This window comes from Rhincodon typus, chromosome 12 (assembly GCF_021869965.1).
Source record: "Rhincodon typus isolate 14 chromosome 12, sRhiTyp1.1, whole genome shotgun sequence".
Taxonomy (NCBI): Eukaryota; Metazoa; Chordata; class Chondrichthyes; order Orectolobiformes; family Rhincodontidae; genus Rhincodon; species Rhincodon typus.
The window spans coordinates 64,867,690-64,887,215 of record NC_063343.1 but is presented as its reverse complement, the minus strand read 5'-3'; the positions used below and the strand labels follow the sequence as shown (position 1 = coordinate 64,887,215).

Sequence of the window (19,526 nt, the reverse complement as noted above, 5' to 3'; positions counted from 1 at the left end):
GGGCCTAGACCCTCCTTCTGAAGAAGGGTCTAGGCCCGAAACGTCAGCCTTCCTGCTCCTCTGATGCTGCTTGACCTGCTGTGTTCATCCAGCTCTACACCTTGTTATCTTGGATGTGCATTTGCTCTGGGCCAAGTGCTGGTAAATGGGATTGGTTAGAATAACTATTTGAATAGTTAGCAGTGTTTCTGACTGGTGCAGATTTGATGTACCAAAAGGCCTTTTCCTGTGTTGTCATGGTTTGGTTAGCTCAGTTGGCTGGACGCCTGGTTTGATTAATTCCCATACCAACAGAAGTCACCACGAAGGATTCTCCTTCTCAACCTCTTCCCTCATCTGAGGCATAGTGACCCTCAGGTTACACCACCATCAGTCGTCTCTCTCTAATGAGATAGCAGTCCTTTGGCAACTTTACATCTTACTTTTAGACCTCCACGGCTCTACATCAAGAAACGCAGCCTTCTAATGATTGGTAGAAAAGGACTGAGTTTCAAATTATTCTACAGGATTTGCAACGCTGAACACTGTGTGCTTTCATCTAAAATTCCCTTCTCTGCTGCTTCAGCAGGAGTGCAGCCCATTTATTTTGGAAACACATTAGCAGTAGACAATAGGAACTCTGTGATGGTAAACCATGCGCTTATCATTTCCAGTTAGTGTACGCCAGCAATCAATAAAACAAACCGAATGCTCAGCTATGTTGTCAAATTAGTACAATATGATTGCCTTCTGCAAAGCCACTTGCACTTTATAAGTTGCCTTTGGAAGAATAAATGTCCCACAGAGCTTCATATAGAACCAAACAGCTTGGTCCTGAACGCGTGGGGAGAGTTTGTGAAGAATTACCTTCAGAATGCTTTGGAAAGGCTTTCAAAGGCAGTAAGGGAAGTTAAACAATAAAACAGTTACACAGAATGAGCTATTTACACTGGAGATTGGGTCCCTCCCATCCATCAATGTAAAAGACAGGGCCACTCCACCTCTGCATGACCCTCAACCTGTGGCCGTTTCTGGATTGTCCAGCCCTTAATCAGAGTGAGGCCAGATTTACACATTCCCTGAATTGGGAGGTGGGGGAGGGGGGGTCACGTCTCCCACTGAGAATTACCAGCCAGGCATATTGTCCAGCAGGTATCTTGGTCCTGTAGTCCCAACAGCACCTCTGTTCTTTTTCCCCTCTCCATTAATTGGATAAGGGTGCTGCTGGCTGGACAGCATTTATTGCCCATCCCTAATTGCCCAGAGGGCAGTTTAGAGTCAACCACATTGCTGTGGGTCTGGAGTCACATGTAGGCCGGACCGGGTAAGGATGGCAGTTTCCTTCCCTAAAGGACATTGGTGAACCAGGTGGGTTTTTCCTGACAATCAGCAACGGTTTCATGGTCATCATTAGATTCTTAATTCCAGATATTTTTATCGAATTCAAATTCTACTATCTGCTGTGGCAGGATTTGAACCCGAGTCCCCAGAACATTATCTAAGTCTCTGGATTAACAATCCAGCGATAATATCACTGGGCCATCGCCTTGGAGGTGGTGGTCATTGCTGAGACTGCAGGGTGTTCCCTGAGGAGCCAGGACCTGGTGAAGAGGAGGTGAGAGTGGGAGTGATGGGTGGGTATGGGGGTGCAGGTCGACAGGGTTGGGGAATGGTGTAGAGAGGTGGTGGACCAGAAATCTTTAGGACACGCAGGAGCCGGTGGGTAGAGCTGCTTTGAGGGTCTCCTTCTGGGCAGAAGGGTTTAGAACTGGGGACAACTTGCCCATCCCCTCCCACTCCACCCCTTGCCCATTTGCCTGTTTGCCAGGGTTCACTAATTGCACGCTACATCCCTGCAGCAGTAAAAGGACGCCTCAGTAAATAGCTATGATAGCTATTTATTGGTTATTAAAGACACTCAACCTTGCATGGGTGCCTCCCCCTCCATACCCCTCCAACTCTCCCTTCCCAACATGGACAAAATCGCAGCAAGGGGCTGACTGGTGGTGGTAGGGTGGTATTCAGGAGATAGGGCCTGGGGGTGGCATCTTTTTGGCATACAGTGCCTGATATATGTCCTCCCTTTGCCCACCATCTTCATCTGTAAGATTTCAACCATATAAGTACATTGAATACACAGCCATTTAATACAAATAACCCCTATGGCTTTTATTGAGTCTCCTCTCATCCTTCTTAATCTAACTCAATTAGTCAAGGACATGCTTATGTCCTTGTGTTCTCTGTGTCTCTTTCACGCATTCAAATGTGCTTCTTCCAGTGATCTTCCCAGGCTGTTCTAACTCCACCCATACTGTGGTAGTTATACCCAGTGCAGTGTTGTTTCATCAATAACAGGAACGTTGTTCCAGATACAATAGCACCTTGCAGTTTGGGTCACCAGTTTATAGGCAGGCTGTGATTGTACTGGAGGAGGTGCAGAGGAGATTCACCAGGATGTTGCCTGAGATGGAGTATTTCAGTGATGGGGAGAGTCTGGATAAGCTCGGGTTGTTTATACTTTACAGTAGAAAAGGTTGGGGGTTTGGGGGGACCTGATAGAGGTGTATCAGATTATAGGGGAATGGGAAGTTGCTGTTCCCTTTAGTCAATAGCAATCGGGCATAATTTTATCGTTGAAGGGCAGAATTTTAGAAGGAATTTAATGAGAAACTTTTCACCGAGAGGGTGGTGAGGATCTGGAATGTGCGGCCTAGGAGGTTAGATACATTCGCCCTATGTCTGTGTGGGTTTCCTCCGGATGCTCCGGTTTCCTCCCACAGTCCAAAGATGTGCAGGTTAGGGTGGATTGGCCATGCTACATTGCCCATAGTGTTCAGGGATGTGTAGATTAGGTGGGTTACAGGGGGATGAGTTTGGGTGGGATGTTCTGAGGTTTGGTGTTGGGCCGAAGGGCCTGTTTCCACATTGTGGACATTCTAGGAAGATCCTGCCGATACTTGACAGAGCCAATGCTGAAAGGATGTTCCTCCCTTGTGGCAGAGTATAGCACTAGGGTCACTGTTTAAACATAACAACTCTCCCACTTCAGATGGGGATGAGGTGACATTTCTATCTCTCAGGCGTCATGAGTCTTTGGAACAGTCCCAGAGAGCAGTGGAGGTGGGTGACGGAATATTTTTAAGGCAGAGGTAGAAAGATCTTTAACGAATGAAGGAGTTAAAGGTCATTGGGGGTAGGTGGGAATGTAGAGTTAACCTTTTTGAATGGCACTGAACATGATCTATTCCTGTTCCTAAATTGTTTGTTAGGACATGTGGGAATGGGAGAGTGATGGGGTTCTGCAGCACAAACATGGCTATTTCAGACTGAAGGTTAAACCTTCAGAAAGCAGCTTAGAGGAACAAGCAGTACGGACTCTCGACCTACTGCTCTCATTTGCAACAGCATCAGGGAAGCATTTTTTCTTCTTTGTAGGCATCTGTGGAACATTTGGCAGCTTTGTTGGAATCTGAACCAGACCCTCACCTGGAGTGGTCAAGGATCTGCTCATTACCCATCCAAATTGGACAACCTCAGCTGAGATACCTGCACAAGGCAATCTGTCAGGATCATGCACTGACTTCAGGAAGCAACATACAGCCTAACATGACAGCTGTGGCACATTTGTGACTCTAGATTATGATTCTTACAAAGAAACAGGGCAAAATTGCTGGGATTTTCTCCTCAAATCCAGAATTTCCATTTAATAATTGAATGAGTAAAAACTACTCTGAATTAGCATTATTGAGATTTTGTAAAAACAAATTTGTTTCTTGTCCAATGTTTCTGCTTCTCTGGAGAAGCTGATCTGCGGTTCTATTACTGGTCAGCATTGTTCTCGTGTCAATCTGGATAGTGAATGGAAACATGCTCTTTGATTGTGGTTTTTATAACAATCAAATCAATCTCTAACCTCATCTAGTATTCACGTTAGCTCTAGTCTTTATAACCTTTTGGTTCCTGCCACAAACTGGTGTTTAAATGTCATCTCCCAGAGCCTGGACAGGTTGGACGTAACTCCAAAATTTATCCTTCGGTTTACCAGGATGTTGCCTGGTATGGGGGATTTTAGCTATGAAGAATGGTTGGATAGGCTACGTTTGTTTTTATGGAATGCAGGAGGTTGAGATAGAAGTTTATAAGTTTGTGAATGGCATGGATAGAGTGGAAAGTAAGAGGCTTTTTCCCAAAGTGGAGGGGTCAATTACTAGGCGATACAGATTCAAGGTGTGAGGGGGCAAGTTTAAAAGAGATGTGCAAGGTAAGTTTTTCACACAAAGATTGGTGAGTGCCTGGAACGCACTGCCAGAGGAGGTGATAGAAGCAGACACAGCAGCAGAATTCAATAAGCACTTGGGCAAATACATTAATAGGAAGGGAATAGAGGGATATGGATCCTGTAAGTGGAGATAGTTTTAGTATGGAAGGGCAAAATGTGTCGGTGTAAGGCTTGCAGGGCCGAATGGCCCGATCCTGTGATGTATTGTTCTTTGTTCTCCCTCACTCTCAGTTAAAAATCAGAGATGCCAGCAACCAAACTTGAAATCTGCTTCTTCCATCCTGCCCAATGTCACAACATTTCCTCATGGCTGTTGGGAATTCTTTGATGTCCACGTTAGTTCCAATTTGATTGTTTTGCAATTCACAAGAATTAATTCAGAATTGCAATATGAATTTGTTTTAGTACTTCCCATCACGTGGGTGTCACAGATTAGGCCAACATTTGTTTCCGACCCCTAACTGTCCCTGAAAAGGTGATAATGCCTCCCACCTTAAAAATGGATTTCAAGACTAGGGGGCATATTTTTATGGATGAGAGGAAAGAGATTAAAAAAAAACATGAGGGGCAATGTTTTTATCTTGAAGGTGGTTCATGTGTGGAATGAACATCCAGAGAAGTGGTGATGTGGGTACAATTACAATATCTAAAAGATATTTGGATAAGTGCATGAACAGGAAAAGCTTGGAGGGACATGGGCCAGGAGCAGGCAGTTAGGACTAGTTTAGTTTGGGATTATATTCGGCATGGCCCGGCTGGACTGAAGGGTCTGTTTCCGTGCTGTATGACTCTAAGTGCAGACCATAATGGGGTGCATGTCCATCCACAGTGCTATTAGGAAGAGGTTGCAGGATCTGACCCAGTGATAGCGAAGAGACAGGAATATAACTTCAAGTCAGGAACGAATGAGAGAGAGTATGTGTGTGAGCGTGGGAGGGAGCATTTTCTCATTTATTTGTTGTTTTGTGTCTGTGTAGGGTGCATATATATGTAATTTTAAATCCTGGCATTTCCATATGACAGTTTCCCTGTAGAATTTGCATTTGTTCTGTGATTTTTTTTTAAACCCGTGATTATATATATTAAAGGCAAAACCTGTGGATGCTGAATTACAGAGAATACTGGAGAAACTCGGCAGCATCAGTGGAAAGAGAGAAAGAGTTAACATTTAGAGCCTAATAGGATTCTACTTCAGACCCCAATATTCTGAAGAAGAGTTATCAGACTCCAAACGTTAACTCTGTTTCTCTCTCTGCAGAGTTAACGTTTGGAGTCTGATAATATTTCTTCAGAATATTGGGGTCTGAAGTGGAATCCTACTAGAGTCGAAACGTTAACTCTGTTTCTCACTCTCCACAGATGATATGTCCCCTGCTCCCTGATATTGCAGTAACCATTCCCAATCGGGATGTTACAGCGACATTAAGTTGCCTCCCTAGTGAATGGATGACTTGCCCTGTCAAATCTCCTCCCGCACCTTAAAGATCAGGAGTCGTGAGCTGACAAGTGAGAAGTTGCATTTGAATTGAAGCAGAGACAGTGGGATATTGGCCTGCATCCATTTTGTAATGTTTACTGATGGGGGTTTGTGTGTTGCTTTTGGGGGAGAGCTGGAGACTGACCAGGAGTTACCTCTCTCTCTCTCTCTCACTGTGTGTGTGTGCCTCTGTTTCTGCGCTGCAGCTTCAGTGAATAACCACTTGCCCCATTAATAATCCATTCACATCTCAACCAGCAGCAACTCTGAACCACGGGGAGCCACTTCTAGTGAGAGGTTTGTCGCAGCCAGCTGGACATAGTAAACCCTCACAATCCCGAGGAGAAATGGGGGAGGAAGGAATAAGTTTTTTTTATTTTGGATGGGGGCGATGAGGGTCTATGGGGGTGGAGTACGCAGCTGTCTATCAGTCTTTCATTCTCCCCTCCACTCCCAGCGAATTCTCCAGGAGCTCTGGTGAGTACAATCTCCTGCATTCACCGTTCCCTCTTGTCACTAGCCGGACTGAGAGCCGTGCAATGTCGCAGCAATTGCTCTCCAGCAATCAAAGGCTGCTTTTGCAACATAACTGTTTATCAGCTAGTTCTGTTTGCCTTTTGCAATGGTGGTAGGGTGTGTGTGTGTGTGTGGGATTTTGGGGAAATGTGTGCTTTTTGCCTGTAATTTTTAAAACTCCACTTGTGCCTGTCACAGCACAGCATTTTGTGTGTGTGTGTGGTGAAAATTAGTTGCATTGTGCCTTTGTACACAGGATTAATTCCATCCAGTTAAGAAACGGTACTGGACTGTGGATGTAATCTTCATCACATATTTGTTTGAATATCCAACTGTTCCTGAGGTGGATTTAAAAAAAACTGTTTGCACATTTAAAGTGTTTAATAAGATTAAATATTAAATTGAGAATTGTCATGTATTTACTTACCACATACTTGGCATGGTGTAGCACTCAGTACTACAATCCAGAATAATAAATACTCACAAACCAGTATTGTAGCTATTCTGTGGCAGTTGTGGTACAAAAGGGGTAACAAGGTGTAGAGCTGGATGAACACAGCAGGTCAGGCAGCATCAGAGGAGCAGGAAGGCTGATGTGTCGGGTCTGGACCCTTTTCTGAAAACAATGCTGCCTGGCCTGCAGTGTTCATCCAGCTCTACACCTTGTTATCTCAGACTCCAGCATGGGCAGTTCCTGTTATCTCTGAGTGGTACAAAAGGCAGTGTTTCCAGCCCTGCTCATCTCCCTTGCCTCTAGTGTGGAAGAGCTTACAGTATTAGTCCCAAGTCATCAGATCCTCTAAATATGGGGGCTCAGAGAGAGAGAGAGAGAGAATCAGAAAGTTGTTCACCCTTTCAAGAGCTGAGCCTTACCTTATCCACAGATTCTAATCAGGACCAGAAATCTGACTGGCTTCCTGCCTTGGCTGAAGCGGTTTATAGCAACCCACGATCCCCTGAAACTTGAACTTTCTTCCTCTGACCAATGAGGGTAGACCCACTATTGACCCATGGAGACAGTGTGGAATTCCATTGGGGATACACTGTTTAAAAAGCAGCTAACCTTGGTTTACTTCAACACAAAGTTGATGCATTTAGGTCAGAGCACCTGTGGGTGTGAAGATAGCTTAGTGAAAGAATAATTTTCTGATTTCACATCAGTTGTTCTGCTGTCTTTACTTCTCCTGGCAAGGTAAATCAATCCAGTCAAATTTATTTACAATCCAAAACTTCAACTAAGAGAAATTTCAGGCTGTTAAAGGAACTTAGCTCAGCTTTACCAACTATAGTCTGGGTCCTACAATGAAAACTTTCCTTCCTCCAATCCCCAGGAGATTGCAGAATAACTGAATTCTCTCAGGATGAACGATACACAGGTTTATTATTATAGCAGAAACAACTTGACAATGTTAATCAATATCAGCATATAGAATTCTAATGTAAAATTTCTAGAGTATTGCTAGCTGGTTCAGGTCTAGTGACAGATGAAGACTAAGATTACCCCTCTTTAATACTTGCTTGTGAATATTTATTATCCAAATCAGTTCAGGATTATAGTAATGAGTTCCACACCATGGAATATGTGGTTAGTAAATACAGGTCTAACATGACCATTCTACTTTAACTGTGAATGCAGTCTTTAAATCCACCTCAGGAACAGTTGGATATTCAAACAAGTGTATGTGAAGAAGATTGTAGTCATAGCCCAGTATCATTTCTTTAATAGGATGGAGTTTCGTTGTTCCAGGAGAAAGTCCCAATGACAAGTCCTCAACTTATAGAATTTTCAAAGATTCCCTACAGTGTGGAAGCAGGCCACTCGGCCCATCGAGTCCACACCGACCCGCCAAAGAACATCCCACCCCCTACCCTATCCCTGCATTTCCCACCCCTAGACACAACGGGCAATTTATTATGGCCGATCCACCTAGCCTGCACATCTTTGGACTGTGGGAGGAAACCCACGCAGACACAGGGAGAATGTGCAAACTCCACACAGACAATTGAACCCGGGTCCCTGGCGCTGTGAGGCAGCAGTGCTAACCAAAGTGCTGCCCAGCAATCATCTAAAACCTGCTGCCGCCATCTGTGCGAGCATTATCTTTATGATTCTAACTTTTCAAACCTTGTATCCATCATCCGCCGAACAGCTCATTTTAAATCTTGTTGCTAGAAAGGAGAAATGGGGCCGTGGTGGCAATATCACTGGAGGGGTTTGGCTAGCTCGGTTGGCTGAATGGCTGGTTTGTGATGCAAAGTGATGCTGAGAATGTGAGTTCTGTTCCTGCATCGGCTGAGGTTACCACAAAGGACTCTGCTTCTCGACCTCTCCCCTTGCCTGAGGACCAGTGACCTTCTGGTTCAACCACCACCAGTCCTTTCTCTCTCTCTCTCTCTAATGAGAGAATGGTCCACTAGGCTGTGGCAATTTCACCTTCACCTTAGCAATTCTGAAGCCCAGGCCATTATTCAGAGGACTTAGACCAGTACAATTCAGGAACTGGCCGTTCAGCCCACCATGTCTATGCTGACCATGCTGCCTTTCTGAATTAATCCCATCTATCTGTGCCTGATCCATGTCCCTTTATGCTTCACTTGAGCCTCTTCTCCATTTTTCCTCATCTAAATCTGTTACTTCCCTCATCTATCCCCTGTTTCCTCATGTATAGCTTCTGCTTAATGCATCGATACTGTTCATTTTAACCACTCCCTGAATTAGCATGTCCCACATGTTTTCCATAGAGTTGCACAGCATGGACACAGACCATTCATTTCAACTAGTCAACACTGATCATGTTCCCAAACTAAACTGTTCCCACTTGCCTGCATTTGGCCCGTATCCCTCCAAACCTTTCCTATTCATGTACTTATCCAAATGTCTTTTAAACGTTGTAACTGTACCTGCATCCACCACTTCCTCAGGAAGTTCATTTCACATATCAGCCGCACTCTGTGTAAAACAAGTTGCCCCTCATGTGCTTTTTAAATCTTTTTCCTCCCACCTTAAAAATATGCCCCCTCGTTTTGAACTCCCCGCATCCTAAGGAGAAAAACCTTGACATTCACCTTATCGATGCCATCATCAGACATTCCTTTATTCTTCAGACACAGAGTCATAGATTCATAGAGATGTACAGCATGGAACCAGACCCTTCCGTCCAACTTGTCCACGCCAACCAGATATCCTAAATAAATGTAGGCCCATTTGACCATGTAACTGTCAATTGTTATAAAAACCCTTTTGATTCACTAATGTCCTTTAGGGAAGGAAATCTGCTGTCCTTACCTGGTCTGGCCTACACGTGACTCCAGACCCACAGCAATGTAGTTGGCTTCTAACTGCTCTCAGGTCAGCAAATGTTGGCCTTGCTTGTGATGCCAACATCCCAAACAAGAATAAAAAGATAATCTTGTGCCACCGTCATTCAAAGGTCTAATCTGGAGTAAACTGCCTCACAGATGCAAGATTTGCAAATGCTCGTAAAGCAATTTCACACCTGAGGAACTATCAGGTTTTTTTTAATCTGAGAATTTGTTCCTTGCAAAATGACAAATTCTGATAGATTCTGCTTTATTTGTACCACCTTTTAATTGCTGGATTAATTTGGTGATTTGCTGTTGCACATAGACCCGGGACACGGTGGGGGCGTGGGGGAATCTTGGCTCATGGAATTTATTTCAGAAACTTTCAGATGGGGTGCACAATTTTTTTTCTCACTGTCAATTTAAATAGTGTAAACTCCTGTGTGGTGCACATGTGAAATCTGTCTGTCTGCCCGGAGGATAATGTTGGCACCCATCACTCAAGGTAACACAGTCCGAAAATAACCTTGTACATGATCGTCTAAAGTTTAATTAATGAGAGAAAAAATTATTTGTAGTTTCAATTCAGTGATTAAGGATTTATAGATACATGACCCACAGTTATATCTCATTGTGTTCCAGAGGAAATGGTGGAAGCCAGCACAATTACAAGATTTAAAAGGCATCTGGATGGCTATATGAATAGGAAGGGTTTGGAGGGATATGGGCCAAATGCCGGCAAATGGGACTAGATTTATTTAGGATATCTGGTTGGCATGGACAAGTTGGATAGAAGGTTCTGTTTCCATGCTGTACATATCTATGAATCTGTGACTCTGTGTCTGAAGAATAAAGGAGTGTCTGATGATGGTCCGTTGGACATAGTCTGTTCTGTTAGATACAACCCAAATTGTCTTGTCAGATTCTAGAGGTCTCTGGACACTAGGAACTGCTGAACTCAAGCACCAAAACCAGAAGCAGCATTCCTTTACTTATCAGCACAGTGGATCTCTGTAGCTGACTTTACATTGTTTGGAAAAATGAATATGTAAGCAGGATAGGCTATTGAACCCTGCAATCACTACAGTGCAGAAGCAGGCCATTCAGCCCATCGAGTCCACACCAAACCTCCGAAGTGCATCCCACCCAGACCGACTTTTCTCTGTAACCCTGAATTTCCCACGGCCAATCCACCTAGCCTGCACATCTTTGGACTGTGGGAGGAAACTGGAGCAAATCCATGCAGACAGGGGGAGAATGTGCTAACTCCCACACAGACAGTCACCGAAGGATGGAATCAAACGTAGGTCCCTGGCGCTGTGAAGCAGGAGTGCTAACCACTGAGCCACCATGCCATCCCTTTAATCTTGCTCCACCATTCAACCATTGCTGATGTGGTATGGCCTTAACTCCACTGTGTACGTGCCCCACATAACTGTTGATTCCCTTTCAATCAAACAGTTGTCTCACTCAACCAGGAATATATTGGATGGTCCAACTTCCACTGCTGATTCTGAACGAGAATTCCAAATGCTGATGACCGTCTGGAAGAAGAACTTCCTCCTCATCTCCAACTTCATTGGGTAACCCCTTCTTTTAAAACTGTGCTCCTGTGCCACAAGGGGGAATATCCTCTGAGCAGCCACCCCTGTCAAGCCCCCACTCAACACTGAGATCACCTCTCATTCTCCTAAAACTGCAATAAATATAGGTCCCAACTTGCATATCCTTTCTTCAAATGCAAGTTGTGGCCTGGCAGCTGGTAGGGTCAAATCTTCCGGATGAAGAAAGATGCCACCTATATTTCATCACACCACAACCAGAGCTAAAGAACACTGTGTAGCCACACGCTGGCTGATATACGCTTAGAAAGAAAGAAAGCAAAAACAATTTGCATTAAGATAGAGATAGTAGGAACTGCCGATGCTGGAGAATCTGAGATAACAAGGAGTAGAGCTGGATGAACGCAGCAGGCCAAGCAGCATCAGAGGAGCTGGAAAGCTGACGTTTCGTGTCTGGACTCTTCTGAATCCAGATCCGAAACATCAGCTTTCCTGCTCCTCTGATGCTGCCTGGCCTGCTGTGTTCATCCAGCTCTACACCTTGTTATCTTGCATTAAGATAGCACTTTTCAGGCCACTGGGTGTCTCAAAGTTTCTTTTTTAGACAGCCAAATAAATAATTTTGCAGAATAGCCACTGTTGTAATGTAAAAAAAATCTATTTGGCCGTTGGTTAGCTCAGTTGGCTGGACAGCTGGTTTGTGATGCAGAGTGATACCACCAGACGTTGCAGTTTCAATTCCCGCACCAGCTGAGGTCACTATGAAGATCCTGCCTTCTCAAACCTCACCCCTTGCCTGTAGGTAACCCTGGGGTTAAACTCACCACCAGTCACCCCTCTCCCTCATGAGTGAGCCGCCCCATGGTTCTCTGGGACTATGGTGACCTTACCTATAAAAAGTATGATTAAAAATATAACAAATTCCAGACCTAAACAGCACTGTGATAATGACTAGATAATCTGTTTCTTGTGATATCGATTTGGGTACAAATATTGGCTCAGTCACAGGGGAGAATCTCCCTCCTGTTCTTTTTAATCGTACCTGTTGTGTATGTGAGCAGGTGTGTGTGTATGTACATACTAGATCTACAACTGCAGCGGTGATTACTCTAAGAACAAAGAATCATCCAAGTTTATTCAGTACAATGGCTCAGTGGTTAGCGCTGCTGCCTCACAGCACCAGGGACCCAAGTTCGATTTTACCCTCGGGAGACTGTGCAGACTCCACACAGATATTGTCTGCTTGGGTTTCTTTTGGGTGCTCAGGTTTCCTCCCACAGTCTAAAAGTGTACAGGTTAGGGTGGATTGGCCATGCTAAATTACCCATTGTGTCCATGCTAGTTTGGTTGGCCAGGCCATGGGAAATGCAGAGTTACTGGGATAGAGTGGATCTGGGTGGGATGGCCTTTGGAGGGTCTGTGTGGACTCGATGGGCCGAATGGCCTGCTTCCATACTGTAGGGATTCTATGATTCTAAGTCAAAGCAGCCCACTTCATTAGGGCTCTATCCTTCAACATCCATTTCCTCCTCCAGGCTGCCAGTACAGTACAGTAATGGGTACAAGATACTCAGCAGGGCTCCTTAGACCGTATCTTTCAAACCCCCTGACCTCTACCATCCAGAAGGACAAGGGCAGCAGATATTTGATTTGCTTTATTATTGTCACATGTACCTAGATACAGTGAAAAGTTTTGTTTTGTGTGCAGTACAGGCAGATCATACCATACAAAATGCCCTAGGGTAATAGAACAGAGCGAAGGATACAATATTACACAGCTGTAGAAAAGGTGCACAAAGTGCAAGATCAACATTAAATTTTAAAATTTGAGAGGTCCATTCAGATGGTGTAAAGCATCTTGAGGGTGAACCCATAATACCATTAGGGAGAGAATTCCAGGATTTTGAGCCAGTGAGAGTGAACGAACGGCGATATATGTCCAAGTCAGGATGATGTGCAAGAGCTTGCTTTGCATTTCTACATCACAACAGTGGCTGCACCACAAAAGTAACTAATTAGCCGTGAAACACTGGTGTCCTGAGGCTGTGAAAAGTGCTATGTAAATGCAAGTTTATCATTGGACTGAATTGTCTGGTCAGTTAGTGAATTCTGAAGCTTTGTAACAGAGCAAGAAAAACGCTGTTCCTCCTCTAAATTTAAAATAAATTCAGCAACAAATGGAACAGGCGTGCGGAGATTTATTTGAACCGAGAAATGGAAGTGTTTGGAGATTTAGCTGAATTACTGAATTAGCTGATAGAGTTTATCTTGCACATCTCGTACCATCAGCCCACTGTATAACTGAAGGGGAGCGTGAAGTTGAGAAAGGTCAAATCCTTAGATCCTTTGTTTCAACCACTCGTTTCTGCTTCTCCATGCCACCTTTAACTGGCAGGTTAATCCAATTTTTATGGATGTGATTGAGATTGGGTGGTTGATATTTGCTTTCTGCCAGCTGTCAGAGCAATAAGTAAATTCTAGCCGAGATTTTAACTGAACAGAGACTGCTGATGCTTCAAGAATTCTCTTGTTCATCCTTGATCAATCTGATTTGTAAAAGTTCCTCCTGGAGCTCAGGATTTTCTGTATATTCTTGTGCAAAGCAGCCTTTCCCTCTGAGGTTTTTTTTTGGGTAGAGTCATTTGTGAGCAACCTTCCATTCGGCAGGGAATATAGAAAGTCACAGCCCCGAGTTACACTGATAGCAACAGTCAATACATTTTCACTTCCTTTATCCATTCACGGGATGAGGGCATCACTGGCTAGGCAGCATTTATTTCCCGTCCCTAACTGCCCCTTTCTCTCATTTGAACTTGGTCAGAAACTTTAACATTCAGAAAATAACAGGGCCACTGGAAAACATGGGGCATGTAATATGGGAAATATCATAATATGCCCCACCTTTTTACCTTAAGAATATCTCAACATCCACCAACATGTTGTATGCAAAATATCACAACGTCTATCAATATGTGAGGGTCGGTTTAGCTCAGTTGGCTTGGTGGCTGGTTTGCAACAGTGTGGGTTCACTTCCCACAACTGTCTGAGGTCACAGTGAAGGACTGTCCTTCCCAACCTCTCCCTTCACCTGAGGTATGGTGGGCCTCCAGTTAAACCATCACCAGTTGTCTCTCCCAAATGAGAGAGTAGCTCTATGGTCTGGTAAGACAATGGCAACTTGGCATGTAGAGTATCACAGCATCTGCCAGCAGGTTATATACAGAGCACCACAAAGTCCACCAACATGTTGTATACAAAATAAATATCTCAACATCCTAATATCACAACATCAGCCATCATGTTATATATGCAATATCACAATTTCTAGTTGCCATGTCACAGGTAAAAGATAAAGTTGCCACAGCCGAGGGGACTATAGGTTTGCTCTCTCATTAGAGCGGGATGACTGTTTGGATGGTTTAAATTGAGGGTCACAACACTTCATGTTATAAGAACTATGACAATGTCTATCCACTGTTTTTTATTCAGAATGCAACAAGGTCTGACTATTAGAGCTTCTTGGTTAAGGATATCACCTAGTGTGCTTTGAAACTTGGTTCTAAGTCTCTGCTACATTTGCTGATCTCAATCAGGCAAAAGGAAGAGACACTGCCTAGTTTATAATCGCAGTAAAGAACTTGTGTTGAGCTTTTCACAACCACTGCTGTCTCAAAGCACTTTGCAGCCGATCAAATATTTTGGAAGTGTGGTGACTGTTCTCGTGCAGGAAATGTGGCAGCAGATGTTGTATACAGTAAGATCCCATCAATGTGAGAAGGGGTGGGCAATCCATTTTTGTGATTAGCCGGATTAGCCAGATCACCAATATATCTCTCCAATGCTTTCAAATCATGCCGTGGGAACTTCTTCAGCCATCAGAGCAGGAAAAAGGGGGTTTCATGTGAACATTTCATCCAAAGACAACAGATGGTACAGCTCTCCCAACAGTACTCTACTGGGATGTCAATCTTATTTTTATGCTCAAGGATTGAAGTGAGACTTGAACTCAGCCTTCTGGCTTTAGGGAAAAGAAGGCAATCAGTTGAGCCACAGCTAACACAATTGAAGAGTAAGTCAAGGTTTTGTGCGTGGTTTGTATCGCATGAACTCTTGCAATATTTGTTTCTAAGGCTGTTTTTTGATCATTCTCACAATATGACAAGGTGGGCGATTGGTGGCCACCACAAGCTGTCCCTGAGAAGGTAGTGATGTGCATTCCTGGCCACTGAGTGGCTTTTCTGACCAGATGATAGTTAAGTCTGTGTCTGGAGTCGTGTGATTTTATTTTCTCTGCGTAGAACATCAGTGAAGTCGGTGGGATTTGACAACAATCTGATAGCTACAATGTTCGAGCGGGGTGCAAGGAGTTGGAGATAGGTTGACTTGAAAATTTAAGCTTTAGGGTAGCGTGCCAGTTCACAGAATCACAGAAGTAGAACAATAAAGAGGCCATTCGGCCCATTGAGTCTGCACCAGCTCTCCAAATCTGTATCTCACCTAGCGCCAGCCTTCACTCGAAAACTCTGCATATTCTCCAATTGCAAATAACTGTCTAATTTCTGTGTGATTGAACCTGTCTCTCCACACTTTCAGGCAGTGTGTCCCAGTTCCAAACCACTGGGCAGCACGATGGCTCAGTGGTTAGCACTGCTGCCTCACAGTGCCAGGGACCGAGGTTCAATTCCACCCTCGGGCGACTGTCTGTGTGGAGTTTGCACGTTCTCCCCATGTCTGCATGGGTTTCCTCCGGGTGCTCCAGTTTCCTCCCACAGTCCAAAGATGTGCAGGCTGGGGTGGATTGGCCATGCTAAATTGCCCATAATGTCCAAGAATGTATAGATTAGGTGGGTTACAGGGGGATGGGACTGGGTGGGATGCTCTGAGGGTCAGTGTGGTCTTGTTGGGCCAAAGGGCCTATTTCCACACTGTAGGGATTCTATGATCATTTGTTGTGTGAGAAAGCTTTTCCTCGTATTACTTTTTCTTTTGTTTCTTTTACTAATTACTTTTTAAATCTGTGCCCTCTCATTTTCGAGTAGGACCATTTTCTCCCGATTTATTCTGTTCACAGCTGTCATGATTTTGAAAGCTCCAATTCAGCCATCTGCAGATCTAAAATTCCTTATCCTTGGAACCATTCCTGTTGCACTCTTTCCAATGTTTTCACATCCTTCCTGTCTAGAGTTCGACACACTTTTTTGTAAATTCTATCACAAAATGTGAGCGTTGCTGGCCAGACCAATATTTATTGCCTATCCCTAATTGCTCAGGGGGCAGTTGGGAGTTTTTTCTTTATTCATTCACGGGATGAGGACGTCACAGGCCAGGCAGCATTTATTGCCCATCCCTAATTTCCCACAGGGCAGTTCAGAGTCAACCACATTGTTGTGGGTCTGGAGCCACATGTGTTTCCTTCCCTCATGGGCATTAGTGAACCAGATGGGTTTTTCCCCAACAATTGACAATTGATTCATGGTCATCATTAGATTCTTAATTCCAGATATTTTTATTGAATTCAAATTCCAACATCTGCCATGGCGGGATTCGAACTTGGGTCCCCAGAACGTTATCTGGGTCTCTGGATTAACAGTCCAGCGATAAAATCACTAGGCCATCACTTCCTCCAGGTCTGGGGTCATCGGTAGGCCAGACCAGGAAAGGACAGCAGATTTCCTTCCCTAAGGAACATTAGTGAACCAGATAAGTTTTCCCCAATAATTGGCAATTGTTTCATGGTCATCATTAGACTTTTTTAATTCCTGATTTTTTTTATCGAATTCAATAATTCTACCAAGGCAGAGTTCAAATCTGAGACCCCAGAATATTGATGGACCTCTGGATTAATAATCTAGTGATCACCTTCCCATAAAGCCAAACTAGTGATTTTATACATGTTCAACATAACTTCTTTGCTGTTGTACTCTGAACCCTTTTTATTATTATTTTTATGCAATGTTCTCTAGTAACTGCTCTTTCAACAAGTTCTGACACCTTTAACCAGAGTTAGTTTAAATCTAGCCAATAGCAACAGTGAGGAACACAGCGCCCTCAGTTCAGGTACAAACTGTACGACCTTTACCATCCTCAGAGCTGATTCCAGTGTCCCAAGAATCGAAAGCGCTCTCTCCTGCACCAACTTCCCAGCCACGCATTCACCTGTCCTATCCTGCTGTTTCTATACTCACTCACTGTCAAAATGCACCAAGGACCTTCTGTTCCCGTACTCCCTTCAGAATTACACCGTATTCTTTTATCTGTGAAGAGAAATCAGAGTTAACGTGTTGGGTCTGGTGATCCTCCCTCAGAATTGATGGAAACTAGGAAAATGTCAGTTTATATGCAGAAGATAGAGTGGGGGGAGGAGATAAGGAGTAAACGATAGGTGGGACAGAGCCCAAAGAGAGAGAAGAGCAGTTGAACAGACAAAGAAGTGGATAACCATCTGGCTCGGACAGTCAATAGCTGTTAATGGAGACCGTAGTGACTAGCAGTCGGTTGTGTGTAATAGCAGACTATGTGATAATAAGGCCTGGTGTGTAGGGTAGGGGGCTGGGACATCGAAGAGTTCAGGCCCTAAAACTATTGAACTCAATATTGAGTCTGGAGGGCTGCAGGGTCCCCAAGTGGAAAATGAGGAGTTGTTCTTCCAGCTTGTGCTGAGCCTCGTTGGAACACTGCAGCAAGCCAGAGACAGAGATGTTGGCCAGGGAACAGGGTGGTGTGTTAAAGTGGCAGGCAACTGGAAGGTCAGTTTTTGCGAGGCAAATGTGGATATTCTGCCAAGCGGTCACCCAGACTATGCTTCATTTCCCCAGTGTAGAGGACACCACATTGTGAGGTGTGAGTGCAGATTGTGGGAAGTGCAGGTAAAGTGCTGATTCACCTGGAAGGTATGTGTGGGCCCTTGGATACAGAGGAGGGAGGAGGTAAATGGGCAGGTGTTACACCTTCGCCAGATACAGGGAAAGGTACCGTGGGGCTGTGGGGGATGGGAGTGGGAGGGGATGGGTGGGGGTGTGTTGTTGGGAGTGAAGGAAGAGTGGACCAGGGTGTCCCAGGAGGAATGGTCCCAGCAGAAGGTGGACAAGGGAATCTGTCTTTCTTTCTGTCAGTCAAAAAGAGTGACAGAATTGACAATGACAGCATTTTATTGTTCAACTGGTTCAGTCTTTGGGGACACCTGTCTTATTTTCAGAGATTTTGCTGAAAAAAAGAGCCATCTTATCAAAGTTTGTTGCTGAATTTTATTGCCTTGCACTCCAACGTCAACAATGTCTGCCTTTTTAACAATCTTCTAGCCCTGTACTACCTACTAATTCAGAGACTTACACCATGGAAGGCAAAATCACAACTGGCAATCACAAACTCTTCAATTTCTAAAGTATTTTAGCCCCATCAGGTTCATTACCTACCCCAGGTCTATTTCATTCTGGACCGGGATCATGTGAGTGCTTTGGGCACTTGCTGCCTATCCCTAATGCCCCTTGCATTGTGTGGTTTGCATAGTCAAATGTAGGGCCCGACCAGGTAAGGATGGCAGATTTTTTTCTTTGAAAGTCATTAGGAAAACAGATGGGTAGCTGTCATTGATGATAGCTGCCATTGACTGAGACTAGTTTCCTTAAATTCCAGATTTATAAATCGAAATTACATACCAGCAGCTTCCCTGTTGGGACTTGAACTGCCATCAGAATATTGGTCTTGGCCTCTGGATTACTAGTCCAGTCGTATTACTACTATGCTACCGTTTCCAGCTGTTTGATTGCAGCAAGGCTCCTCTGATGGATCCTTCCAAATGCACGACAAGGGTAACAAATGCATAGGAACACCACCACGTTTAATGCCCATCCCTGTGTTGGCCCCTTCAAGTTAATGGACTTCCACAATGGTGTTGTGTAGATCACAGAAAGAGGCCATTCAGCCCCTTTACCTCAAATCTATGCCCCCTGGCCATTGATCCCTCCATCAAGGGAGAATGTTTCTTCCTCTCTATGCACCTTGTTATTTTAGTCATCTCAGTCATATCCCCCCTCCATCTCCTCTGCTCTAAGGAAAACAACCCCAGTCTGTCCGATCTCACCTCATAACTGAAACTCTCCAGCCCAGTCAACATTCTGATAAACCTCCTCTCCAGTGCAATCGCATCCCTCCTGTAATGTGGATTCCAGGACTGCAAACAGTACTCTAACCAGCGTTTTATACAGTTGCAGCATAACTTCCCTGCTCTTAAACTCTACGCCATGGCTAACAAAGGCAAGTATTCCATATGCCTTCTGAACCACTTTATCTACCTCTCCCACCTCCTTAAAGGACCAGTAAGCATGTACACTAGGGTCCCTCTCATTCTCAGTGCTTCCCAGAGCTCTACAGTTCATAATGTATTCCCTCGCCTTGTTTGTCCTGCCCAAGC

General features: G+C 44.4%; 1 protein-coding gene across 1 annotated transcript in view; it reads left to right on the top strand.

Moving 5' to 3' along the window:
• ndst1b (N-deacetylase/N-sulfotransferase (heparan glucosaminyl) 1b) overlaps positions 1-19,526 on the top strand; it is a 331,224-nt gene that overhangs the window by 206,522 nt on the left and 105,176 nt on the right. The window lies entirely within an intron of this gene.